Here is a 26,954-nt window from a genome sequence, read left to right as displayed (position 1 = left end):
TTTCCAAAGACTAAAGCTGCAAACAAAGTAAGTTTAAATAATGCCAGCCTGACGGTCTCTTTGACAAATACTGGGCTCCACCTGGGTGGCCCGCACTGCACTGAGGAATGCAGGGGGGCAAGACGTGCAAGGAGGGTGCAGCCCAGGGCTTATTTAAAAGAAGGAGGAAGGACTCCAATAGATGCAAATGAGCACACAATGGAAGAGGCCAGAGTCCTGGCTCAGCAGAGATAACGGGATCCCGGGACCCACCGAGAGCTGCCTCCAATGGCCTCATATTGGCGACTTCCAAGCTTCCCCAGAAGACAAGTACCACTTTCAAAGTCTTGTGCAGAGACCCTGCCATTGGAACCACTTCCCAGTCCTACTAACCCGCCAAGGGTTTTGTGGTTATTAATATGTTCCTCTGTCTGTCATCTGTACATATCTCAGTAGATTTCTCTAAACAGCACACAGTACTAAAACGATAATTAATGATAATCATAATTTAAAAATTTCAAATATCTAGGAAGGCTCCCAATTTCCAAAGAGGAGCTCTTGACCGTTTTTTGCAGCATGGACCACCGCCCCCCCGCCCCCCGCCTCTGCAGCCTGGGGAGGACCGTGTCTCTAAGAGCAATGCTATTAAGTGCATAAAACAAAATGCTTAGGATAATAAAGGAAATCAATTGCGCGTAAATTCATTCATCAAAACATAACTTAAAATTGTGATAGGGCACTGAAGCTTCTTTATTAAAGCAGTAAATCCTGTCTGGCAGTGGGTCTCAGAGTTATTATAACTCTCAAGTTGTGCTTTCTCAGACAGCTCCGCCACGGTAACGTGATAGGAAAACAGCTGTGATTTCTACCAGTGACCGAGTCACACATATTTTGCTAAGACAACTGTGCCTTGCTGCCTTCATCCAAACTGAACAACATACTAAATTTCAAGCAAGGCTAATGAAAATAAAGGTAGAAATTTTCCTCTCCAAATTCATGAACCTTCAAAATTCTCTCCGCACACTTAAGGGTAAAGAACCCTGTGGCTGGAGGGATGGGAGGCGTGAAACAAGACCCATAATGACAGCAAAACCACGGCCCCTACAGTGGCCTTTCTGAAATCTTCCCCAGAAACTTGTTGGGTCCCGAGCTCACAGTCTGCTAGACTCAGGGACACTGGCCCACTCGCGTGGCCCTGAGCTCTGTTAAGTTCTGCTATCTTCAGAGGGTTCGGTGGCAAGTGAGGACAATTGCTAGAGAGGGAACACTGAGTCAGAACAAAAATAACTGCACTGAGTTGTACCGTTTCTATGTTTAGTGAAACCTAGACAGAGGCAAACCCACTGCGTGTTTGCACGACATGCCCTTCGGGTACCCAGGGCAGACATTACTAATCAGATCTTCTGCGGAGGCCCTTCACCTTGGAGCAGCCGTTGTTAATGGAACGTCTCCCGCTAAGGCTGGCAGCTCCCAGGCTGCTACACCAGAAGTGTACTTGCTGGTCTTTTATGCAACCTAAGCCCCTGGGAACATCTTCAGTGCATGAAGCTCACAAACATGAAGACATAGGTGCCTCTTGTGTCCTCAGGGGCTACACAGAGGTACTCAGCCCCTCTTCCAGGCTCCCCTCACTCTGTTCCATCCCTCCCAGTGTGACCAGAGGCCAATTTCAACATCAGGGCCCCCACCTTCCTTTCCAGGATCCTCTCCACTCCACCCCTGGCCACTGTGCTCTGCAGGTGCACACTTACCTGGAAGTATTCCTCAAATATTCAATATTTCCTACACTTCCCTACCCCTAAGCCTCTATCTGAAACTGTCTGCTCTGGCCAGAAGTCTCTACATCCTCCAGCCACAGCGTCCTAGGCCTGGGCAAGACTTCCCGGGCCTGATCGGAGTTCCTGCCTCCTCCTCCGAGCGTGCTGTCTGCGTCTCCATGGCAGCCCTACCACACCTGGCCTCATCCAGTTGAGCTGCTGACATAGTTTCCCCCAACAGGCATGAACTCCCAGGGCAGCAGACACAGAGCAGGCTTTGGGGTTTAACAGAATCTGGCTTCAAATCTAGGTTCTGCCATTTACCAGTTGTGTGACCTTGGGAAAGCTCATTCGTTTTTCTGAGCCTTGGTTCTCTCACCTGTGCACCAGGAATTATAACATCCAGCTCACTCATGGTCCATCGGGGGGATTGAACTACAGTGTGAAAACCCTCCAATGACTAGGTTAGTGCCTCTATTATTATAAATCAGGGCAGGGACTGTATCTACCCCTTTGTGACTGTCCCCACCTACCTATTACTACATGTGGCACATAATGTGCTCAAAAATCCTAAGGAAGGAAGGAGTCAAGGAAACACATTGGCCTTATCCCCACATTAACATGTTTCTCACAGCCAATCCTTCCCTCCACTCCACACCGCTCTCAAACTACAGCTTCAAAGAGCTGACCACGGACAGGGCAATAAATCGAGTAACCGTGCCAAGTCAAAGCCATTCTTTTCCACATTAACTGAAGAGGTCAGGCTGTTGGCACTAGCAGCAGCAGTGAAGGCCATCGTCACGGGTAGGAGAGTTTCCAGGGCCAAGCCCCTGGGAGCCGGTGAATAGCATATTGATTCTACATAAGACTTTCTCCACCAAAGGTCAACGTCGAGATCAGCCCATCAGCGTCGGCAATGAGCCAGCGTTGGGGCTCTCTCTCTCTAGTTCAGGCCTCTCCAGCATGCTCAGCCCTTTTCAGTCACCAGGCCCTCTGCCTGGCTGGTTCTTCCCAGTGACCACTCAGTCTCCATAGCTCAGCTTGGGTATCCATCCGCCCGGGAGGCCCTCCCCAAGCCTTTCAGTCCTGCCCCTTTGCCCCCTGCCCTCTCCTGTATCAGATCACATATTGCAGTTCTAATGTTTTACCAGCCGGCTTCCTTCTCTACACTGTTAAACTCCATGAGGCCAGGTGCCTGGTCTGTGTTCTTGCTCCCCACAAGCTCCCCGGGAACCAACATCGCAGCTGGTTTGCTATTGTAAAACCTTTGTTGAATAAATAAATGAGCACACAATACATTTTTGTAGCCCTGACAGGCACACACATTTACCAAAATGACAATGGAAAACAAATGACAATTGGGCAAGTGATGACTCAGGAGCCTGAGAGTCTCAAAAACCAGGGCAAGTTCCCCAGAAGAGGAGTAAGCAGTTTCTTTGCTGAAGGACTGGGAGGATCCCTGCTAGAGAGCCCAGAGCGGGCCTGTGGGCTGGGCTGTGCAGAACTGGAAGTGATTCCTCACTGCACCCAGTTAACCTGCAGGGTGGCGGCAGGGCGCTGCGACCCATTGGCCGGCGGGTCTGGCGGCCTGCGGGCTGCTCTCCTCCAGAGCTCATAGAGAAGGAAGGTCACCCGCAGACTGGGGTTCTGCTAACGGAGCGAAGCGGCTCTCGGCGCTCGTTCACCAAGGACGGGGGCGCCTGGAGTGCAGCTCACATCTGAGCAAAAGGAGGCTGCGCTCACTTTTTGGAAAGTTGGTCACAGTCACAGAAGCACCAGGGGCTACTTTCCCAGAGAAACCACAGCAGGGCCTGCCAGCCCAGCCCAGCCCAGCCCAGGGGCCTGTGAGAGGACCTTTCATGGGTATAGTCATTTTTTGTTAACCACAAAACCGCAAGATATAAATTTTCCGGAATAGAAAAGCACCTGGGGTTTCAGCAATGGAACCAGCAGCGGGAGAGGAAAGAGTCATTAGCGCTCTGGCCACAGGGGAGGACCCTGGGCTGCAGCTCAGTCAAGTCTTACTCTACCCCAAAATTCTTCTGCTTCATGGGGGTGTGCCCCGCCTCACCCCAACACTCAGCCTGCTTCACAGACAGAACAGAGGGGCACCAAGTCAGCCGGCAAACCAGTGGTGGCACTGCCGACACAGGGCACACAGCAGGTGCTCACTAAGTCCTAAATGTTAACAGCTCTAGGCTCTGGCCCCAGCTCTGACATTTAGATCATGGATTGTGGGAAACCCCCCTGACCTCAGCTTCAATTTTACCACCTATAAAAAGGGTATCATTTTATAAAAGTTGGGGCCAAAGTAGCTAATATAAAATGCTTGGAACAAGAAAAAAAATACATAGAGGTCCCACTACGTTACTGTTGGTTACCCAACCACGTTCAAGAGGAAGCACAGATCTGTGAGGAAAAACTCCGGCTCTCAAGACAGACGAATGCGGCCTCAAAGGTCCTCACCTCCGCACCACCTCAAGCAGGACACTTCACCTTGGCCTCAGTTTCCCCATTTTTAAAATAGGGCGATCTGCTTCAAAGGGCTGCTGTGAAGAGTTACATGAGATTATGTGGCTGTAAGATGGGCCCCCACTCAGCGGCAGCTGCATGGGTGGCATTCTCACCACGCTACGTCTACAGGTTCTCTCCTAACTTCCTTGGGCCACAGGGAAGGTGGGGGTGGAATCACACCCATTTCTGAGGTGGAACTAAAGAAGACCCGAAAGCCAGTGCTGGCCTTCAGGGTGAGGCTGGTAGAACTCACAGACTAGGTACGTTTATTTTAAAGTCACGAAAGCCAAGGCCCAGCTCACCAGCTGACTCCAGGGAACCCGAGTCCTCCCTTTCCTCAAAGTACTCACGCCTTCACCATCAGCACCAGAGGCCACGGCAGGCGTGGAGCTGCGTTGGCTCCAGGCAGGCCGCCCGCCCAGATGGGTGCTGGCACCGCTAATCTAGCATCTGACCGACCCCCAGGGTCATCAGCCCCCAACGGTTCCCGTGTGCCTCCCACGCAGGCCTCCCATGCGGAGGCTGCTGTGAGCGTCACGTCCCGGGAATGGAGGCCCATCCGACATCCCTGAAGAGCAGACACCTGTCAGACTTTCCACAGCACATGCCACAGAAAGAGAGAAACTTCTGCAGGAAAAGGAAGCAGCTTCCAGAACGGCAAGGAATGCGGAAACACAAGAGGCCTTACACGTCTGCTCTGCTCGAAGCTGCCAAGTGCAGGGACCGCAGCCTCTCCTGGGGAAGGCTCTTTCCTCAACAGCCTTCCTTTACGTGAGGCCTAATCCCACCTCCCCTGTAGCTGGCACCCAGAGGTCCCAGGTTCACCCTCCAGAGCACGTCGCAGCTGTCACAGGGGACTCATGAGCCTGGCTGATCTGGGACATGAGGCTCCTCCACAGCCACAGGATGGAAACCCTTGGAGGCAGCCAGCGTGCTGGAGTGGCGGCTGCCCTGCCCCGCAAAGAGAGAGGGCAACGCGGCTGAAATGGTCGTCCCAGCAGAAACCTCCCACAGGCTCCCCAGGGCGGCTGGGCAGGGGCCTGCCCTTAAGCCAGAATGGCCAGGCAGCGCAGCGGTCACAACCAGGCACACATTGCACCCGATGCACGGTGCGCCCAGGCCGCCCCCTTACCATCAGCACCTGTTCTGACTGGTTGGCGCCATGCCTACCTCTGGTTAACTGGCCCCCTGCCCAAAGGAGAAACACAGGCTTGGCAGCCAGGCAGGCCTGAGCTCTCCCCCTGGTGCTCTCACTTGCCAGCTGAGCGGCAGTGACCAGCATACTTTATCTGAGGTTCCTCATCTGTACAGTGGAGAAAACCACATCCACGCCATCACTGAAAATTCCTTGTGGGATTCATGTATGCAAAGCGCTTTGTCCAATGTCCAGAATACATGAAGTGCCCACTAAACTAGATGCTGTTAGTGTGGGTCCTGCTCAGCCTGCAAGCATGGCCTCGATAAGCGAAGAAGAACACTTTCGACCCGAGCTCTTTGCATTATATCTTATCCAGTCTTCTACACCTTCACAGAAAACAGGTCTTTTTAGACAACTGACTACAAACAAAGTCCGCTGCACCCTAAAACTTCAGTGCCTGGGATAAGGAGGTCCTCCCTGTGGCTGACCCCCCAAATCCGTGATCTGGGTTATGGCAGTGGCCAGATGCCATGATGCCTGTCACCTTAACCCTGACACAGATGTGAACCCTGAGCAGATCATTACTCTTCTCAGCATCCCAGCTCTTTATGTTGCAAGCAGGGCAGGCAGTTCAGTCTTTGGGGACAGATGTGACAGATATTGAAATACAGATGGACAACACAGGCACAGGCAGAGATGGACGTGAGGTTCTCATGAACAGCAGCAGGCTCTCTCGATTATGAAGATCATGGCCATACTCAATGATCAACCCTAACAGTAATGATGATCTCTTCTACTTATGCGGTACTTACTGCCGTCTTTTCCTGGATTCTCAATGAAAATTCCAGGAGGTAGAAATTGCAGTAGATCCCTGAGAGCACAAGAGTGATGCCCCAACCTTCACACCCCCTGAAAGCTGGCAACGTCCCTGAATGTGTCATTCTCCCCCACAAAACACAGTTACATGTAACTGAAAACATCACAGATCCTTCCAGACTCTTGATGGGAAGTACTGTGCATTCAACATCAAGTGGAGGAAAACAGAGCTATGCCAAGATGTGAGTGCTGGGCAGCCTGTTCGGCTCGTTCCCTGGCTCAGGGACGCCCATCCACCCTGCAAACAGAAATGCACAGTTCTCAGTCCAGCCTCAGCACGACGAGCATGGCTCCTCGCTTATGGTCACTCACAGGCAAACCACACATGCTACACCCATGAGACTTACAAGTGTATCTTATCATCCCATCGTACAAGTGAGAAAACCAAGGCACCAAGAGCTTTGTAAGTTTCTCACATCATGAAGGGAACCCGTGACTCAACCCAATGCTCTGTTTCGTTGTACCATACCATTTCCAAAAATGACTCCTGCAATGCACCCCTACGCTCCTCTAAGCTGTCCTGACTGGCACAAGCAGGACGGCGATGGCCAGGGGCTACCTCTGCTGTGGGCCGAAGCCCCCAGTCCAGCAGTGCCCAGCCAGTTCCAGGCCGTGGGTCCTCTGAATGAAGGCTGCGGACTGCCCTCACGCTCTCCTATGTGTCCGGTCACACAGTGGGCCACCGCCTCTGGTCTGGATTTGTAATAACCCACCCTCTGGGCTACACTCAATCCTTGGCTCCAAACCAGCCTTAAATTCACTAAAATGGCCACCGCCCTGCCTGGGCTGCCCCTTTCAAGGAGGTCACAGCATACCTGCAGAAGGACGTGAGACACCTAGAGGGCCACTCCACACTTCCGCGCCCTTCCCCTCGGTGTACTCAGTCCTCCAGCCAGCAGGGGCAATTTCTGGAGTAGTCTCCAGGTCACCAACACCTAGGGGACCCCATCTCAAACTTTAAAATCACCAAAGCTCTCATGACTTACTCCAGCCTTCCCTCGATGGTCCCTGAAGCTGCCCAGGACTCGTGGTCAGTCCCTTTACTTCTCCTACCTTCTCCGCAAAGCTAGAGTACTACGCTTCAGGGAACTTCCTATGAGCCCAGGCAGCTAAGCAGGCTGGTCTGGCTGCCAGGGCCAACGCATTGCAAAATGATTTCTGAGAATGCAAGGAGGCCTCTGGGGGTTGTGATGCAGCCAACAGCACCACACACAGGCACAAACCAGGCCCAGCCCTCTCCCCCGGCACTGCCGAGCCCTGCAGACGAGGGTACCAGCGGGGCTGCTGTTAGAGGGAAAGGGGCAGGGCAACTAAGAGCACCAGGGAAAGTGGGGAGAAGAGAGGAGAAAGTGACCTCAATCCCCAAGTCAGGCATTTCGCAACCAACCATCCTTCGTCCGTCTGTCTCCATCCCATGTCCGAGCTCTCCTGGGGGAGCTGCCAGACATGTGCATTTGTGCGGAGACATCTCCCCGCCAAGCCTCCCATCAGCAACCCTGCCCTGACGTCAAACTTGGGAGTCGGGAAACTTCAAACACAAACAAACAAGTCTGCCCCAGACCACAAGTGGAGCTGTGCCCAAGGAGGCTGGGCTGGGAGGGCCACAGCTGGGAAAGCAGGCTTCCTGCCCTTCCCCGGCTCCACGCGGGCTGCTGCCTCTGAGCCTGACAACAGGCTGCTGCAGATGACAGGTTCAAACCCCGGGGGAGACCAAACAGGATCAGTCTTTGGCCTGGCTGAGGGCTGCGAGTGCCCACTGGGGCCAGCAGGGCAGTGGGTACAGGAGACCCTGCCCAGAAGCACCGCCGAGTTTGTTAACTTCCTCTATGCAATCAGCACCCCCATTAGTTACCATCACCCGTTCTAACTGCTCTAGTGACACGCAGGAGAAGGCAGGGCAGGGACAGACTGATGGGGCTTAGAAGCACGCCCGAAGCGCCCTGGGTGGATGGAGCTTGAGTTGGGCCAGGGAGGAGAGCCAAGGAATCAGATTTTCTCAGTGACAACTGTATCCCATCTCGGGCTCCACTGAGGTCGTGAGACTCAACAGGAAAGGTTTCGAGTGGAAGGCATTTCCCTGACCGAAATATTCTCAGACAGCTCCCACTTGAGAACCAAGGTTGAGTGAAATAAAAGTGTTCTTCAGAAAGCCATTTTTACCTTGAAAAGTTGGTAAATGAATGAACACAGGGCTGCCTTTCCAGTTTTGCTTCTTACCTCGATTCACTACTTAAGCCCCCAACATCCCAGGTGATTTTTTTAGAACTAGCAGTCCTTGGGGCTGTGGGGACAAAGTGGACTAAATCATGAGAAAGCACGAGACCCGCTCACCCCCACCTGCCCTGGGTCTCAAGTGACTGAACAGGGAAAGGAAGGAGAACCTCTATTAATAAATAATAATAATCCATTTATTCAACAGTTGGTTGGTAAACTTAAACCCAATGGCCATAAGCAACCTGAGGCATAAGCTAGAGGAACTCACACAAGTGGGGACAGATGTGTCCACAGAGAGACTTGACCACAGGACTATGGGAGGCAAAGACGGGGGCCTATGGCCACCCTCCAAACATTGCCGACAGCCCCGGTGCTCAGTGCCGCTGCTGGGGACTGAGGGGACAGCAGGTGTCAGGAGCCACGTATGTGGTGTCCCCCCCACATCAGATCCTTAATTGACAAAGCCTTTGTCCCAATTCAAACACTTATTCCACGTGCCCATCTTGAGTTCACCAGGCCCACAGAGCTTAGCCCTCGACCCCTCGATTACAAGAGGTAATCCCAGAGAATCCTGACGCCGCACACCGAAGGGACCTGGGTGTGAATTACCAAATGGAGAACCAAGGGAAAAAGGCAGAACCACACCTAATGGCGAAGGTGGATTGCTGCCGACGGGCCCACTCCCTGACATAGCCTTAGGACCTGGTCCCCTGAAAGCCACTAGAAAGGAGAGGCAGGGGAAGGTGAGGCATTTCAGACTCTGATCTGAAAGCACCTGCGGAGATTATGCCAACACCGGGGAGACAGAAGGTCTTCCATTCCAGGAACATACATGACTGTTTGCCTAGCAACTTCAGGCCACCACGGAAAAGAAAAAGGGGCTGTGCAGGGGGCAAGGGGCAAGGGGCAGGTAAGCACTGCAGATCCCAGGAGTCAACTAATGCAACGGCGAACCCCCTTGGAGTGATGGGTGCTGGGTTAGGCTCCGTTGGGGCCTACCTGTTACTTGTTCCTGACCTCTTCCTCACGCAGACTGATTTTGTTTGGGGCACCACTGTGCCCAGCGGTGAATCGGTCTGACTCAGTGGCGCTCAGCCCTGACATCCCATCCACGTAGCTGACCTGGGATGGGGTCCAGCCTGGCTACTGCGATGACCCAGCATCCCTTGAAGCTGGCTATGTGCAACAGTTCTGGCCCATGAGACAGGATGTCTCCCCGCAAGCCGGACAGTCTCTGGGGGGCCCGCTGCCCCCTTCCTGTTTTGAAGATCAGAATTGCCAGAGCTGTCTGGAGAGAACCACAGAGACACCAGCGCTGTTCTGCTGCTAAACCAACACAGGAGTCACTTAACTCCCAACGTCTCATTGCAGCAGAAGCACAATGGCCTATTTGTTGAGGTTACATTTTCTGTTACCTGCAATGGAGAGAAGTCCTTTCTGCTATCATTTATTAAGCCCACACTATTTCAAATCTAAACTTTCAGAGGCTAATGTTTCCAAGGCTAAGGCTCTCTATTGGCCTCCAAAGAACCTACAAAAGGAAAGAGACTGTTCTTGGGGCCACGTGCCATCCAAAAGCATTCCTCCAAATGTCCTTCCAAACGTCTAAGAGCAGCTACTGTTGTATGCAGTCCAATTTATCAATTTTTTTCTTTTTTGATTTGTGCTTTTTATTTCCTATCTAAGAAACCCTTGTCAAGCCCACATTCACGAAGATGTTCTCCTATGTTCTGGAAGTTCTACTGTTTTTTAAATTTATGTATGTATGTTATGTATGTATGTGTAGGTCTATAATCCACTTTGAAGTAATTTTTGTAGTCCAGGACTGTTTTTACCACGACTGTGTACTGTTTTGTTTTTTAATTGGATATTCCTATGTGTTGGGCACCGTGCTGTGCATTTTATGAGTATTGTCTCATGTTATAAATACTCTGATAAGTATTATTATTATCTCATTGTACAAGTGAGAAGACTGAGGAACCTAGTGTACTCTCCTACATGACAGTTTCTTCATTTCCATTACAGAGGGCCTGGAGCACAGCTGGACACTGCACCTGACTAGGGAGGTGGACAGAAAACGGGACCCTTGTTCCTACGATCTGCCTGATGCAGTTGATACTGAGTGCTGAGGAGTACAACCCCAGCTGCACCCCTACTCATAGGAAGACACACCATAGCCAGTTCCCAGGGTGGCACACAGTGGGGGTGGGAGGAAGCAAGATGTGTAGCGTCTTGCATTTCTAGAGGGAAAAAAAAATGGGTGGAAGAGTCCCTGTCTTTGGTAGTGGGTGGTGAGAGCTGTTCTTCCCTAGGTGACAATCACAGGATCAGTTGAGGCTATGACACAGGTGTAGGCCCCCACAATGACTAAAGATGGCTACCAGGCCCTGACTGGTATGACCTAGTGGGTTGGGCATTGTCCTGTGAACTGCAAGGTTACCAGTTCAATTTCCGGTCATGGCACACCTGGGTTGCAGGCCAGGTCCCTGGCTGGGGGTGCACAAGAGGCAACCAATAGATGTTTCTCTTGCACACTGAGGTTTCTCTCCCTCTCTTTCTCCCTCCCTTCCTCTCTCTCTAAAAATAAAATCTGAGGCCCTCATTGGTTTGGCTCAATGGATTGAGCGCCAGCCTGCAGACTGTGAGGTTACTGGTTCGATTCCTGGTCAGGGCATATGCCTGGGTTATAGGCCAGATCCCGGCTGGGGGCATGCAAGAGGCAACCAATTGATATTTCTCTCACATATCGATGTCTTTCTCCCTCTCTTTAAAATAGAAGAAAAAAAATATCTTAGGGAAAAAAAGATGGCCATCTAGAATTTCATGCTCCTCCAGTCTTCCTTTAAATCTAGGCTAGGCTGGGGCTGCTTTGCCCAACAAGACAGTGGAAGATTCTTACGGAGCCCTGACTGCTCTGGCAGGCAGACCGTGGGGAGGAAGAGCAGCAGCAGCCCGGCTGCCCCCGATCCCAGCAAAGTGACAGGCCTGGGAGTGGGCTCCCCGGGCTCTCCAGGCCAGGACCGCGATGCCATGTGGAGCCCGCCACCTCAGAGCCTCAACAGGGGTTTAAGTACTCGCTGTGGGATCCCAAGGGGACTGGGCCTAACTGCGGCTGAGAGCCTGGGAAGGCAGGGAAGAGGAGATAATCCCTAAAGCGGGTTCGGTGGGTTGGGATGAGGCACGGGGTGTGGCACACAGACAGAGGATAACGGGCTCCAGGTGGGGAACACAGCAAGAGTAAAGGCCAGAGTCACAAAAGAACCCTTTTTTTTTTTTTTTAAAGGGTATATCAAGTAGTTGGGAGCTTTAGGGAACAGGGAAGATAGAGCAGTCGGTCACGGGGGGAGGGCCAGCTCATGCAGGTCCTGAAAAGTTCTGGAAGGCCCTGGGAGGCCACACTAAGTCATCTGCACTCAATCTTGCAAGAGTGAGGAGGGAAGCAAAGGAAGAAACATGATCAGATTTGCATTTTTGAACAATCATCATTCTGGAAACCATGTGCAGGACAGATTGAAGTGGGTGTAGAGAATCCAGAGACAGGAAAATCAATTAAGAAGCCACCTCAATTCAGCAAATGATGAGAACAAAAGGTAATTTAGTTAGAGGCAGCGTGGGTGGAAAGGAAGGAGCAGATTCTAGAGATGTTTTATTAGCATTTTTACTATAAAGACAAGACTTCCCTGCTTGCTTGTCCAGGGAATTTCTGGCATACCAGCACCCTGGAATGCAGGAAGCTAAAGAGCTGAGTTTCTCTAGCAAATGAGTCAACAGGGCAGAGACCACTTGTCTTATTTACTAAAACTTGATGCTTCCTGGCAGAGAGGGTCTGCTATCTGTCACATGCCCTTGGCTGAAGGTCCAACTTGGCAAAGGCACCTCAGCCCACAGGCAACTAACCCCCAGGTGTCTCCCCACTGCTGAGCTCTACCCCTTCTCTCTCCCAGATGGAGGGGAACCCTGCACCTGCCATGAGCAAAAGCCACCAGTTCCGTCTCCCCCTCTTCCCAGCAACCCCCAGAGGTGGGGGCTGGAGAAAGACAGCATTTGCCAGAGTGGCCAGACCCAAGAGGAGCCTTCTCCACTCGGCGTGGGGCTGCAGTTCTGTCCAGCCCTCTCCAACCCGTACGCACAGGAAACATGCTATCCCATACAAGGAGAGTGTGCCCAGGCTCAGGCAGAGAGAGAGAGAGAGAGAGGGAGAGCGAGCACACTCTCCCTATCTTAATCAGAAAGATCATAGGAATTAGAGTCAGAAAGAGCCAAGTTTAAATCTCACCTCAGCTTCCTACGAGCTAAGGCACTGTGGGCAATTGACAGGATGTCTCTGCGCCTTTATTTCCTCTGTTGTTAAATGAGGGGGAAAGATCAGCCTCAGAAGGTCACTGTGAACACAGAATGATATGACACATGTCCAGCAGCTGGCGTGCTAGGCGCCCAGCAGATCTCTGTAGCCACCTCCCTTCTCTGTGGCCTTAATCGTGGGAAAGGCTGGGGCTCTGACAGCTGACAGGGAGACAGCAAAAGGTTAGTGTCCCAATGCAGGTGTTGATTATTGATCTGTTGACATGTCTGCAGGATGCCTGTGGAACAAGGACAGCAACGAACTTAGAGAAACAAGCACCTCTGAGCATGAGCTACCCTCCTCCTACCTCAGCTGCAGGAGTGGACAGCATGATTTTAAGTTACAGATTAAAACCCAGCATTCTTGAAACACAGGGTCCCACCAGGGTCAATCCCAACTGGGGACCCCGCAGGTGCCCCTAAGGGAATAGAGCCTCCCACAGCTTCACGAGGATCCCCACGCCTCCTTACATAAGGGATCTGTGAGGGCCATGTGATTACCCGTGACCTTCTTCATTATAAAATCTTGAGAGCTCTCTTTTTAAGGGACCACTTTAGCTGGGCAGGGGAAGATGAGGAATGAAATTGCAGTGGGCTTAAGGGGACGTCAGCTCTGGGAGAGAAGAGCAGCAGGTCCACCCTCTCCAACATGCAAAGGCCAAAGACTGTGGAATTTCTCCCCCTAAGCCCCAGGCACCTCAGTTTACACAGCTCTATTGGGCTCCCATCATCAACACTGTAATTATGGAGAGTGAGAGAGGGCTCAGATAACAGAATGTCATTGTCAAGCTATCCCAGGAACGCCAGCCAGAGGCGGCAGGGAAAGAGATGGGCCTAGAGTCCAAAAGACCTGGGTTCAATTCCCAGCTCTATTGCTGTCCAGTTGTCTTAACTTGGATTCACTTAACCTTTATTGGTCTCAGTGTTGTCAGTGAAGGGTGTGGTGGGCGGGCTGGTGCTACCTTCATGGGAGGGAGATGGAAAGTGCTTGGCATTAGATTGTCACCACACATCATGAGCCGTCTTTCTCATGAAAATTCCAGTATCTTGTCACCTTTGAAAGCAGTTTAAGTCTGACTTGTTTATTGCTTTCAGATTCTTTCTAAGTGAGTCCATTTACATAGCAGATCCCATGCCACTCTCCTGTGTTCCTTGAAAAGGGGCAAATGTAGGTGAGGCCCAGCAAGGCAAGGACACACTCACCTCAGAGGATGGCCTCTTTAAGCCTTGCTTTATTCCTGGGGGGTCAAGAGCAGGTCAACACACAAAAGCCAGACCGTGCAACAGGAACCCCTGCCAGTGGGCTGAGCACAAGATCGAGGCAAACAAGACACCGATTAAGATGCACGCAACCTGAGGAAGTCAGCCGAGGGGCGCCTGGGAGGGCCGGGCTCCAGGCCTGGCACACGGGCGGTAACAGGAGCTGCTCTCCCGGCCTGGGGTGGGAGCGACAGAGCTCAAAGGCAGACCGACAGAGACACACACACACACTCAACAAATATGCAAGAATGCGCACACACCTGCCACCCGGGCAAGTTCTGGCTGAAAAGACAGGGGCCCCCATTTCAAAATAAACAGAACAGGTGGACTGCGGGCCTCCCGAGATTTCAGCTGATCACACCTTACTGACGGAAGCAGGCGCCGGCTGACACTGACGAGGCATTTACTGTGTGTTAGGCACTGCTTTAAGTGTTTTATGTATATTAAATCACTTAATCCTCATAATAAGTCTGTGAGAAGGGCCCTGACACTACCTCCATTTTACAGAGGGGTACACTGAGGACAAGGAGTAGTTCCAAGTCACACAGCTAGTTAGTGGCAGGGTGAGAACTTGAACCCAGGTGGTTCAACTGCTGAATCCACGCTCTAACCAAAGGTTCTATTACCTCCTCGAGTGACAGATGGTTGGGACACTCGGCGTGAGCCAGGCAGGTGCTGGGCACCTTGATGTGGGAATCCTTACTTACAATACAAAGGAGGGCCTAGAGGCTCAGGGAGCCAACCCAAGGTTGCCCTGCTGGTACCTGCCAGAGCCAACTTCAACCCAGGTTGGTCTGACCTGTGCTGCACCTCCCCACACAGGCACTAGGCTTGACCTAGAGCAGGCCACTCCTCCCCACCCTTCAGACAAGGACCCTTCCTACTGTGCGGACGCACACGTTGCTGACACAACACATAAGTCCATGTGAGGCCCTGCACCTGCCAGAGGCCTGGGGGGCCAGAGGAACGAACCCCAGAGAGAACCCGCCAGGCTCAGCCTCCTCCCTCAGCACACACTGCTCTCCTCCCCGGGGGTGGGCCAGCCACACCCGGCTCCATCCTACCTGGTTGCAGAAAGAGGCAGGGCAAGAGCCTACTGCTGGTTCCCTGATTGCGTGAGCTTTTGAATTTTGAGTACTTAGCTTTCTGATGTAACAGCTCCGACTAGAGATACACAAAGGCGCTTGCAAAATGAGGCAGTTTCGCTCACAGAAAGACCTCAGGGCAAGCGGCGAGTTCCCTGAGCCAGGGTGCGCTGAGGCCCACGGAGCAGAGGCGCCGGCAGCCCGCACCTCAGGCCCTGCTCCGCCATGCAGGATGGCACATGTCTCCCGCGTTCCCAAGGAGGCTGGCTCTCCCACAAACCGTTCCTGGGTGACCCACATACTCTAATTCAGCCCCCAGGTGGAGGAGGGCTCCCCTGCGCAGAGAACATCCTGGCAAACCCTAAAGAGCTCCAGATAGCTTGCTGCCAGTCTGCCGTCGGCCCGACTGAAGACTGTGCCAAGCAGGAGGGGCTACTGGCAAAACTGGATCCTTCTTGAGATATCGGAAATACCTTTAAATCACAAAAATCCCAGAATGTTCTAAGATAAGAAGGGCCGTTCAAGGTCATCTCACATGTACAACGAATAACCTACGGAAATAACCGAGGAAACTAAGGCCTAAGGGGGGAGGGGATGGACGGGGCGGGGCAGGGTGCGGGTGGCGACAATGCCTTAGTTGAAGTCACTCAGAGAGTCAGGAGGCGGTGTCAGGACAGACCCCGGCTCCTAGCTCCTGTCCAGGGCTCCTCCTCTCTTGCTGGACAGCAGGAGGCCTGAGTTCAACCTGTTGCATGAGCAGGAAGCTTCACTGAGCCTCTGGTTCCCTTTTCTTATTTAGCAAATCAGGGACTATTTAAAGAAGTTTATACGTGCTCACTCATTTATCAGAGGTAGGTGTTAGTATTATCCCCACGTGGGGATGAAAATAAGACAGAGATAAGTTAACTGTCAGAGGCAGGATGGGAACCCAGGCAGTGTTGCTCCACCATACAAGCCCTGGACTGTTGGGCCATGCTGCCTTCGTAATTGCAGTCCCTCAGCGGGGACAGTTAGCTGTAGGAGCTCAATGGCGTGCCCTGACCAGCTCTTCAGAGGAGCGGGGCTGAAGACAGGCCCAGGACTGCTCCCAACCCAGCGGCCCTGTGGGGTGAGCCATGCCCAGGATGCCCAGGGAGGGCAGGGAGCAGACTGCCATGCCAGGTCCAAGTCTGGGGCCAGCTAGAAAACGGACCCAGGCGTTCACTGTAAACTCCTATGGGGACCTGGAGAGTGTGACCAGAGCTTGCTGTTGCAGAGAGCAGCTTTGCCAGGTCCGAGGGCTGTGGCCCCTGCAGAGGCTCAGCCTCCCCTCCCTTGCACTCTCTGCAGCCCTGGGCGTAGGAGGAGAGGGCCCCCCCCCCAGGCGCGGGGCCCTGGGGGGCATGATAATGCACTCTTGCCTTGGCCTCCTTGAGGCTCCAGCACTTGAGGTTTCTTCCTGAAAAAGGAAGCCATTACTCAATATGTTGCTACACACAGATACTAAGAAACACAGACCAAAGGCAAATGGGGCACTAGCCTCAGAGGTCAGGGAATGGGGCTGGGGGAAAGGGCTGGTATGGGTCAGTCGGCCTGCGGCTGCAGCTGAAGGGCAAGGAAGCACTGTGCACAATCTGGCCCATCCCTGTTCGTAAGAGTGACACAGTGAAAGAAAACAAGCCCAAGACACAACAGTAAAAACAGGACTGCCTCGGTTATGGTAAAAATACATATAATATTACAAAACCATTGAACGAATTTACAAAAACATGAGAAGTTTTTTGTGTTATTCTACTGCGGGACAAAGGCAGAACAAAAGACCTGCATGCTACTCAATGGAGGAAAAATTGTGAAATAGTTTTGCCTAGAAAATACAGCTAAAGGAGAACACGGCAGAAATGTCAACCACAGTGAGCTGAGTGAGCATGAGTGGGAAAGCTATAGGTGATCACGGTCTTCCCTCTATGTTTCTGTCTTCCAAATATTCCATAATTACCACGTACTAATTTTATAAGGTGATCATACTTTTTAAATGGTCAAAAGAGGAAAAGGGAGGGTGGAGGGGATTCTCTTGCCCTCTCAAGGGGAGAAAAGTCTGGGTAGGTAGCCAATGTCAAGGTTCCCCGTGAGGTGGAGCCTTGCATGGGCCGCCATGCCCAGCCTTCTCACAAAGCCTGGTGTGGCTGGTTACCGCTCCCCCCACCGCTCGCCCCACTGGATCTTGGATGGAGCAAAACCTCCCTGATTCAGAAAGTAAAAAGAAGGGAAGAAAACAATTTGAGAAGATGGAATTAAATTCATTTTGCCGTTTTTTTGTTGTCTTTTTTTTTACGACAGCCTGTCTCCATCCACTCATCCAGCTAAGAATAGCAAGTACATACTGGTTACCCAGCCTAGTGCCACGCCCTCGAGGTAATACAGAAATGAGTAAGTCCCATTTCCCACCCTAAAGATTACATTAGCGTAGAGGCTATCGAGTCACAATGCAAAGGGATATTTGACAAGCTGCTGTGAGAATTCAGAGGTGAAAATAAAAATAACTTCCAGCTTCAGAGAAACAACAGGTAGCAAGAAAGGGTTCATGGCAAAGGTGAGCTTTGAACTGGGTCCTGAAGAATGAGTAAGAGTCCATAAAAGGGTCAGGGAAACGGGCCAAGGAAGTATACACACTTATATCAAAGGAAAGTTACAGATGTAAGCAATCATAACAAACCTCTCCTTAATAACGAGCAAGGAAATGCAAAACGAATACAGAAGGGTTTGGGCGACGCTGGCAGAGCCACTCGGGGCTGGAGTGGGCTGTGGTGAGGTGCTGGGCGGTACGGCCTTCCTGGAAGCCAGCTGAGAACTGCGACACCGCGGCTGCAGCTTTACAATGTGGCGCCCCTTTGAGCCACAGGTTCCACTTCTAGGAATATTTCCTAAAGAAACAAGCGTGAGCAAAATAAGGCTATTCTCGAAAGTGTAACTTAAAATAGCCACCCATGGGGAAGTGGGTAACTAAATTCTGGTGTGTTTATGTGGCAGAAGACTATGCAGCTAGTAAAAAAATCCCTTTTTCACAGAATATTTAATGACATGGGCAACGGCCGTGATATTATGGCAAGTTAACAACTCAGGATAACTACATTTACAGTATAAGCCCAATGTATCCTCCTTTGTTCTTTTAAAGCATTACTTTTCTTTTTTCAGTTTAATGGAGATCGATTTTTATTTTACAGAAAAATAAATACATCAAAATTTAAACGCCGGAAATATAGGATCTTATTTTGATGTTGTTCCTTTTTTTTTTTTTGTATCTTCTACAAAGAACACGTGTCCTTTTTTAAATCACAAAATAGTATTCAAAATAAAAGAATAATAGGTGGGATTTTGATGGGAGGAGTAAGGGTCATCAGACTTAGAAAACAGAAGTCAGAGGTAAAGAAGTACAAGTCTGTCTGTGGAGAAGAAAGAGCCGAACTTCAGGATCAGAGAGAGCTGGGCTCAAATCCTGGATCCATTATTTTCCAGCTGTGTGACCTTTAACAAATTCCTGAACCATTCTGGAGCTTCTGTTTCTTACAAAGACTAACTGTGCTAACTTAGATGCTGGCCTGGGGCCCCCATCAGCTCTCTCTTCAACTCTTCAATCTCTCTCTCTCTGAAGTTTAATAAAGGTAGAGCCCTTTCTCCAAACAAGAAAACCAAATCTGTTCTGGGCATACACAGGTGAGGTAGGCATACTCATTTAAAAGATAATGCCATCAGTGTAAAAAGAGCATTTTGGGAAAACAAACAAGTGTTATATTAAAGTCAATGTACAAATGCATCTCAATATCAGAAATAATTAAACTGAAAAGATATCTCTCCTAAAATCAAGAAAACATGCAAACTTTTCTCTTCTAAAGATGATGATGACTAGATAAGGCATTTAGTCATTGCCCAAGACATTAATGTTGTTCTCATGCGTCTTGTTCGGTCTGATTTGTGTCCCACATGAGGAACTGGCTAAGAAGCCAGGTTCCAGTTCCCAAGCAGACCTGCATGCCGCAGGGATGAGGCCCCACCTCCCATGGAAACAGTTCTGGATTAGAGAGCAGGGCTGGTATGGCTGGTTACCCGCACCCCCCACCCCGCCGCCCCCGCCCCCCGGGCACTGAATCTTGGATGAAGGGCGCTGCTCTCATTCTCCCCGGAGTCCCCTTACATTTCTCCAGTCTGACCTTTAGAGTGAGAATTCAAGCAAAATTCTGAACAAGTCTCACCAGCCTACCTTGACCCCAATCACCCCACCCTCTTCCAGATGAGGAAAGCATCAGAAATGCCCAAGTCAGCTGCCTTCAGACTAAGCGGCTGTACCCTGGAAAAGCCTCAGGTTTGCAAAGAATCCTATCCTTTGGAAAGAAATGCAAGCTCTGTGACCAAACTGTAAGCAACTGAGAGCCCCAAACCCTCTCAAATGCCAGGCTTTGGTTATCCCAGCCAAGATAAGCCTTCAGATAGAGATTTAGCTCACTCCCCAAATATATGTAATCACCGCAGCTAATCCTTATTGATGGTGCTTATTTAAATGTGCCAGGCACAGTTCCAAGTGCTTTACATGTGGTAACTCATTCATCCTTGCAAGAAACATGCACAGAGAGGTTAAGTAACTTGCCCAAGGTCAGGGCCAGAACTAGCCCATACCTGCCTCCGTGCAAGTTGGAAGAGGGTGTCCCCTTCCTCTGGGGAGCACAGCAGTCACACACAGGGCACATGCCTGGCAAATAGGGGCAGTCTGGGTTTCGCCATCCTCCCACCCACCTTGTGCAGAGCACAGCCTTCATGACTGTACGCTGTCCCATCCAAAATCATACAGCTCATAAGAGGCAGAGCTGAGATGGGAACCCAGCCCACCTGGCTCCCAAATAATGAGTGAGTATAGTCTGATATTCAGTAAGTGGCCTGCAAATTAACGCAAGCCCAGGTGTACAGAGGCACTGGCTTGGGGGACTGCGAGCACCAGTTCTGTGTGTCTAGGGCGAGGAAATTTTTTGCAATGGTGGGAAAATGCTCTGACATTTACAACTGTGTGGGCCAACGCTTTTTCACATTTTCATGATTTCTGATGGGAATACAGGCATGCCTCAGAGATACTGAGGGTTCGATTCCAGACGACTGCAGGACGGTGAACTGTAATCTTTTCTGCTGGCGGAGGCTCTTGCCTTCAATCTGTAACAAACACAACATCTGTGAAGTGCAATAAAGCTAAGTGCAATAAAATGAGGTATGCCTTGTTTCTCAAAGGCGGTTCATCCTTCTCTGCCATTTAGGACAGCGTGCACCAAATGTAACTTCACCCTGCCTGAACCCCACACCATCACCCCTGACCGCGCCCAGGGACACCGGCCCCTGCCTTTTCCTGACACCCGACCTGTGCCTCCGGATCCTGGGTAACTGATCTTTCTCTGCTTCTGTAACAGCTACTGGAGAAAACAGAAGGTGAGGTGGGTTGAGGCCATTTAAAGTTTTGGGTCTTAACCTTCCTATGGACAGCAGTTCTTTCACTTGCTCCTACCTAACTGCTTGCTCTTTCCCAGTTCCTGGGTCTCACTGGTTTCACACTCTACCAGCCACCGACCTGAGCTCCCTCCACTTAGGCGCCTCTCCTCCCTCGTGCTGGGAACTCATCACCTCCCATGATCACCTCCTTCCCTCTGAAGGGAGCTGGGCATTACAGCAGGGGGTCTAGCTGTCCTTCAGCCTCCAAACTCTCATTCAAGTCTTTCTGGCCTTAAGAAAACACTTTTCTGCCACTTCTCTCTCCTTCCCTTCAGGCCGAAAGGTCTTGAAACATCCTCTCAGCTGCTCACTTCTTTACTTACTCCCCCACCTGTCTCCATTTGTCGCTGAAAAAGCTCTCACAGAAGCCCCCCGATGCTGTCGTCTCCTGTCTCCACTCCTCCCGCCTGACTCCCCGTGGGCACTAGCACAGGGGGTCCCTCCTCCGCCCACAGTGCCTGCCCCTGGCTGCCCAGCTGTCCTCCACCTCTGAGAGCTCAGCAGCCTCCTTCCCAGCAGCACCCCAGCACCACCGACACACGGAGGCCTCCTGAACCCCACCCCTCTCACAAGCTTTGGACCCACCCACTCAAATCCCAGATGAATGGCCTGCCTGCCAGCCTGGCCCAGAGACAGCGCACACTCAGACGACCTGAGCCAACCTTAGCTTCTCTAGCCTCTCGTCATCTAGTTGCCCCCACTTCCCTATCTCCATTCTTGCTAACATAATGCTAACATTTAAAAGTTGGCCGATTTCCATCCTCCCTTGCAGCGAGGTGTAGCTGTATGCCTAATATCTGGCCAATGACAAGTAAATGGAAGTGTCATGTGGTAATTTCACAAAGAATATTTAAAGAACACTTCCTTCCTTCAGCCTTTCATCCATCTACTGCCTGGATTGATGTGATAGCTGGAGCTCCAGTAGCTATCTAGGAATAAGAGGACAAGGAACGGCAGGGGGATTAAACTGGAAGAAATCTTCCGTATGAATTTGTGAACCCACTGCACCAACCCTGGGGCTACTTACCTCCAGCCTTCTTTTGTGTGTAAGAAAAATTAACTGTTTGAGCCACTGTTATTTTACTTTGCTGATGTTGTGAATGAAGCTAAACTTAATTTTAACTAATATTCCATCTAAAGCGATCTCCTCTTATATTCCTTGTCTTGGTCAATAATATTAACATTTATACCTGGGGGCCCCTGGTTGTTTATTGCCAATTTCCCCATTAGATTATAAGCAACTAAAGAACAGGAACGTGCCTCTCATTTCTTAAATAAAATGATCAAATATCAAAACAAAACAAAAAACCAACAACCCCAGAGAGCAATAACATTTTATCACATTTGCTTCAGACATTTTAATTTAAAAAAAAAAGAAACACTGTAAATAAGGTTTCAATACTCCTCCCACAGGTTTTTACGGCCTCTCTCCCCCCACAGGCCGCAGCCACAACTAAGCTGGCGGGCAACTTTCCCGTCTAGGATTTCACACTTTTGCTAAACTGTTTTGACTGTTTTAACTTACAGAAATGGTTGTCATGACTTACATATATTCTGCAACTTGACTTTCTACCAATCTCTTCCTTAAAGGTAGCCAGGCTGATTCACGCACAGTAGATTTAACCTCTAACTAGTTCTACATTATACAACTACACCATCTCTTATTGATATATTTCACTGCTGATAGGCATTTAGGTTGCTCCCAGCTTCTCATAATCAAAAATGTGACAATGAACACACATTCCTATCTACCCTCGAGTGCCTGTGGGGTAGTTTCCTAGTATAGATAATAGAGGTGAAATTTCTGGCTACAGGGCATGGATATTCTTAAATTCACCAGATGCCCTCGCAGGCCCCGTGAGAGGGGCTCTTCCCCCTGCCATGCCCTGCAGGTTTCTGAACCACCGCTTCCTACCTAAATGATGATGGCAGGGCATAGTCTCACACATTTGCTCATATTCTCTCTCTCGTCTTAATACTCTGAATTAGCTACAGGAGAAACACAGGAAGGCCTTCAGCTTGCGCCTCTCTCTCCAAAGGGCTGCCTGGCTGCTCTATGAGGATGGGCTGCCACCCTCCACAGCGGGTGTGCACACCGTTCCCCCTGTATCCCATCTCCAGCAGGGTGGACACAGACTCTTTTTCCTCCCACAGCTTCTGGGGGGGAAAAAAAAAGTCCTTTGTATCCACCCCCAAATCCTTCCTATCAAGTCCTCCCCAAATACTAACACAAGAGGACAATGTATCGGTGTCTGACCCACCACAAGCCCTCCCTCTTATCCCCAGAGTCCACTGGTTTCTAGAAAGAAGCACCTCATCTTGGGTGGTGGCTTGTGAATGTCTCCTGATAAAGGAAAGTCCCAGGCAGAGAGGGGGCCAAGTTGTTTATTTCCAAACACAGCCAGATTCCAGCTGTGACATGTACACTGGAAAGGAGCTGGGGCGGAGACAGGGGTGGGGGTTGCTAGGCCTGCACAGGAGGCGCTGTGGTTGTTTATTTTGAGGTAAGCAAGTCCTCCCAAAATCGAGTACAGAGCCCCTTCCCAGCCCTGTTTTTCCTGATACTCTGAGCCTGCCTGGCCATGCACTTTTCATCTGGACTTACCTCAGATGCAGAGGGCGGCTGCCTTAACCCCTTAAGCCAGGGGCTCGGAGGAGCGACAGAATGCTCCTCGGTGGGCACCCCCCACCCCCTCCCCACCCACACACACACAGAGTCACTGCACGCCTGCTCTGACCAGGCACAGGTTTGTAACGATGGCTATAACCCAGAACCTGCCCCCGGGAGCTCACAGCCTAGGAAATAAATAATTGTGATGCTGCGTGAAAAGGTGCAGGGGTAAATAATGTGCAAGAAAAAGGGACACAGAGAACGGAAAGATTAAACACTAAGTGGGAGCTTCTGGAAAGTCTTCCTGGATGAAGTGATGCTAAGCTTGGTCTCCCACTCAACATGGGTGAGGAGTAGACATTTTTTACCAACACCATAACCCAAACATATGCCTTCCTTTCCCTCAACCATGAACATGAGGAGTAACAAGGCAGCAGTCAGTGTTAAGGGGGAAAGCCCTGAGTTCCCTAACAGGGATCCAGTTCTAATCCAAGCTGCCTCTACCAGAGTGTCGTCTGCTGTGTGTAACTAACTCATCATCCTTCTCGGGGGCAAACTGAAGGATTGGATGAGCAATGCGGGAAGAGTCCTCCCAGCTCTAGCACTCTAACCCGACGCTCTCAACCCTCGCTGTGTATCTGAGTCACTGGGCGGGAACATAGGAAGAGAGGGAGATGCCCAGGCTAGGACCACGCTAGAGACACCGGCCAGAGGCTGTGTCCCCAACATCGGTATGTTTGAAAAGCACACAGATGATTCAAACGTGCAGAGTTAAGAACCACTGCTGTAAACAACGTTCCCAGCGCTTGAGGGCCCAGCGTGCCATTTCAGAGCCCGACCCACGGCGTGCCCAAGTCAGGAAGCAGAGGCCACACAGCCCGTCAGTGCCAGTCCTCCTCTCCTGGGGATGGGGTGACTTAAGGCCAAATTCTCTGAGCCCGGTGACAAAGACAGGCAGCAGGGAATCACACGATAGCCAAAGCTCCCTCCCTCTCTACCTGTCTCGGCCAGCCGGGTGCCCCACTCCAGGGGAAGAGTCTCTCTTTTTTGTCCATGAGAAGAAATGGGTAACTACAGGGTGAAGGCAGCACCCCCTCCTGTCACTAACAGGGGGTCACCTCCCCCGCAGAGGAGCCCTGGGAGAAAAGAGCAGGAGTGGGAGACAGCTGGGCCTGGGAAACTTGGGCAGCACAGCCTGTGAGTCAGCCACGCAGAGGCCTCTTTCAGACAAAGGGGCGAAAAACAAAGATCCCTTGTACATGCTCTGCATGGAAAAGCCAGCTGAGACAAGGCGACTTTAGGGCCAGTGGAGGTGCTATTAGCATTTTACTTATTTATTTATTTACGTTCATTTTATCGAACTAACACTTAGGGGGCACAGCACCTAGTGTGTGCCAGGCACAGCCCAAAGCCTGTGCAAACGTGAAGGCACGGGGTTTCTGATCCTACTGTTGGCCACAAATTCAGAGGTTTAAGGTCCAGAGAGGGGGGAAATCTGATTCTCCCCCATCCGCAGGCACGTGAACCATCGAAGGACGGCACGTGCCTACTGCACCCTGCCCCTGCCTGGCCCAGGGCAGGAGACAGGCGCCGCCTGGACCCAGGAATGCATTCCAGGGTGTGGCCTACATCCCCTCGCTGCAGTTTATGGAAGGCCACTTTCTGTAAAAATGGAGACGTTGTCATGCTGAGATGGAAAAGAATTTGGGAGTCAAACTTGTTTTGGGAACTTGAGCACATCCGGCAGCTTCTCAGAACTTCATCTGTGTGTCTGTAAACGGGAACAGAGGCCCCCATGTCACAGGAGGTGTGAGGGGTAAAATGATAATTAGAGAAGAAGAGTCGGGCCGAGGGCCTGACATCAGCTGTTGGGGTCATTCCCTTCTCCCACCTGCAAAAGGCCATCGCTGCCATCACCGAAACCTCACTCTATTACCTCCCATTGTCACACTTGAGGGCCGCGCAAGAGCGGGCTCTGGGTCCTCAGCCTAGTAGAGGAGGCACTCAGATGACTGACAGGTGGATGGACAGGTGGACTGCAAGCGCCAGAGTCACTAGAAACTACTTTTATGATGCTCTCGGGGAAAATCTACACTTCCCAGAGAAAGAACAGAAAGAAAACATTCAGGTACTTTCAAACTAAGTACCTTTGGCCTTTTCTTTTCCCTTTAAGAATATTAAAGTTCATGCCAAATTTCACAAGTGCAGCTTCCCCGCCCAGTATTAAATGCTTTGAGAAAAGCAAAGGTGCAGCTATTGCTTCATCTAGCTGCTCTGCTAACCTAATCCACGCCGCTGTTGCACACCCCAGGGCCTTGCTCACCAGGCGCCCTTGCCGGGAATGCCCGTCCCCCTCCAAAGCCTTTGGGTTCCAAACAACCCCCCCACGCTCACCGTCCTGCCCCCTATAGGAGACTGACACCGCATTCCTTGCGGCTCCCTTTGGGGAGAGCATCCCTAACGGCTTGTTCATCAACTAATTTTCTAAGTCTTCACCCAGAGACTGGGACTGTGTCTAAGAATGGAAGCTCCTTGAGGCCCCAGGCCCTGTCTTGTTTGCTCCTGTATCAAGAACATCTAGCCTGATGGGGCGGCACATAGCAGGTCCTTAATAATGACTCAATGAACAAAAAGCTTAAACTGTTTGACTGTTTTACCTTACAATGGTTCCTCTTCCTTAACTGTACTCTGCCTGTATTTGAAATCATCCCAGGCCCCCAAACCTACCCACGATCCTAGCTTACAACACGTACAATTACAGAACATAGGGACCCAACTGCAAGTCTCTCGGTCCCTTAGCTGGACGAGAGCAGGTTTTGCAATATGGAAGTGGCCAGGGGAGTCTTCCCTCAGATAACCCAGGAAAGCCAGTCAGTCTTCAATTCTCGGAGGTCTCTTCCAACTCCAGGTAAAAATCCACCCCACAGAATGCTGCACGGCTGTGCTTACCCAGTGAGCTCACCCCCTCACTGCGCCGTGAAGGGGAAGCCGCTTCCAGAGTGGGAGGCACTGGACGGACCCACCTTTTTAAAGTTCGTTTTTTCCCCTGGCCCCTCCCTCCCTCCCTAGGCACTATACACACACACACATGTATGTTTTTAAGAGTGATTTAAAATTTTCTTTTATGCTTTTATTTCTCAAATTTTCTACAATACGTATGTTAGTCTTATAATCATATAAAAATTATTAGAAGGAAGGAAGGGAGGAGGAGTGGAAGGAGGGGAGGTACTGTCTTAAGGAAGGGAACAAGGGCAAGGACACATTAAGACAACTGTTCTGGGTTCTTCAGTGCTGTCCCGACAATAGATTTACCTGTCTTCAGGTAAATATAACTCAGGTGTCTTTCCAAACACTTTTCCCAGGCTGGCCCAACCCCATAATGAATACGTTCTCATCTGTGAAAATAATGACACTATTAATAATAATGGTTTTTACTGAGCATTTACCATGTGGTAGGCACTATTCCATTTTGTAACTCATTTTCATTTATTTCTTATAATGACTCTGAGGCAATTATTATGATCCCCCTTTTACACAGAGGAAGTAAGACACAGAGAGATTAGGTAACTATCCCAAAGTCACATAGCAACCTCTTCCTGATTTTCTACTTTGGTTACTGCCTAGATGTGATCTATCTTAATTAGACAAAACCAGGTTTTATAGCTGTTGTACTTTTA

At 50.8% G+C, this 26,954-nt stretch overlaps 1 protein-coding gene across 2 annotated transcripts in view; it reads right to left on the bottom strand.

The window, feature by feature from the left end:
* The window catches only part of KSR1 (kinase suppressor of ras 1), a 152,336-nt gene that overhangs the window by 67,762 nt on the left and 57,620 nt on the right, over positions 1–26,954 (bottom strand). The gene's annotated exons all lie outside the window — the stretch shown is intronic.

This window comes from Pteronotus mesoamericanus, unplaced genomic scaffold (genome assembly GCF_021234165.1).
Source record: "Pteronotus mesoamericanus isolate MK-2021 breed Mesoamerican mustached bat unplaced genomic scaffold, CSHL_Meso_final contig_246, whole genome shotgun sequence".
Lineage (NCBI taxonomy): Eukaryota > Metazoa > Chordata > Mammalia > Chiroptera > Mormoopidae > Pteronotus > Pteronotus mesoamericanus.
The sequence above is the reverse complement of the archived record's forward strand: the minus strand, read 5'-3'. Positions and strand labels throughout refer to the sequence as shown.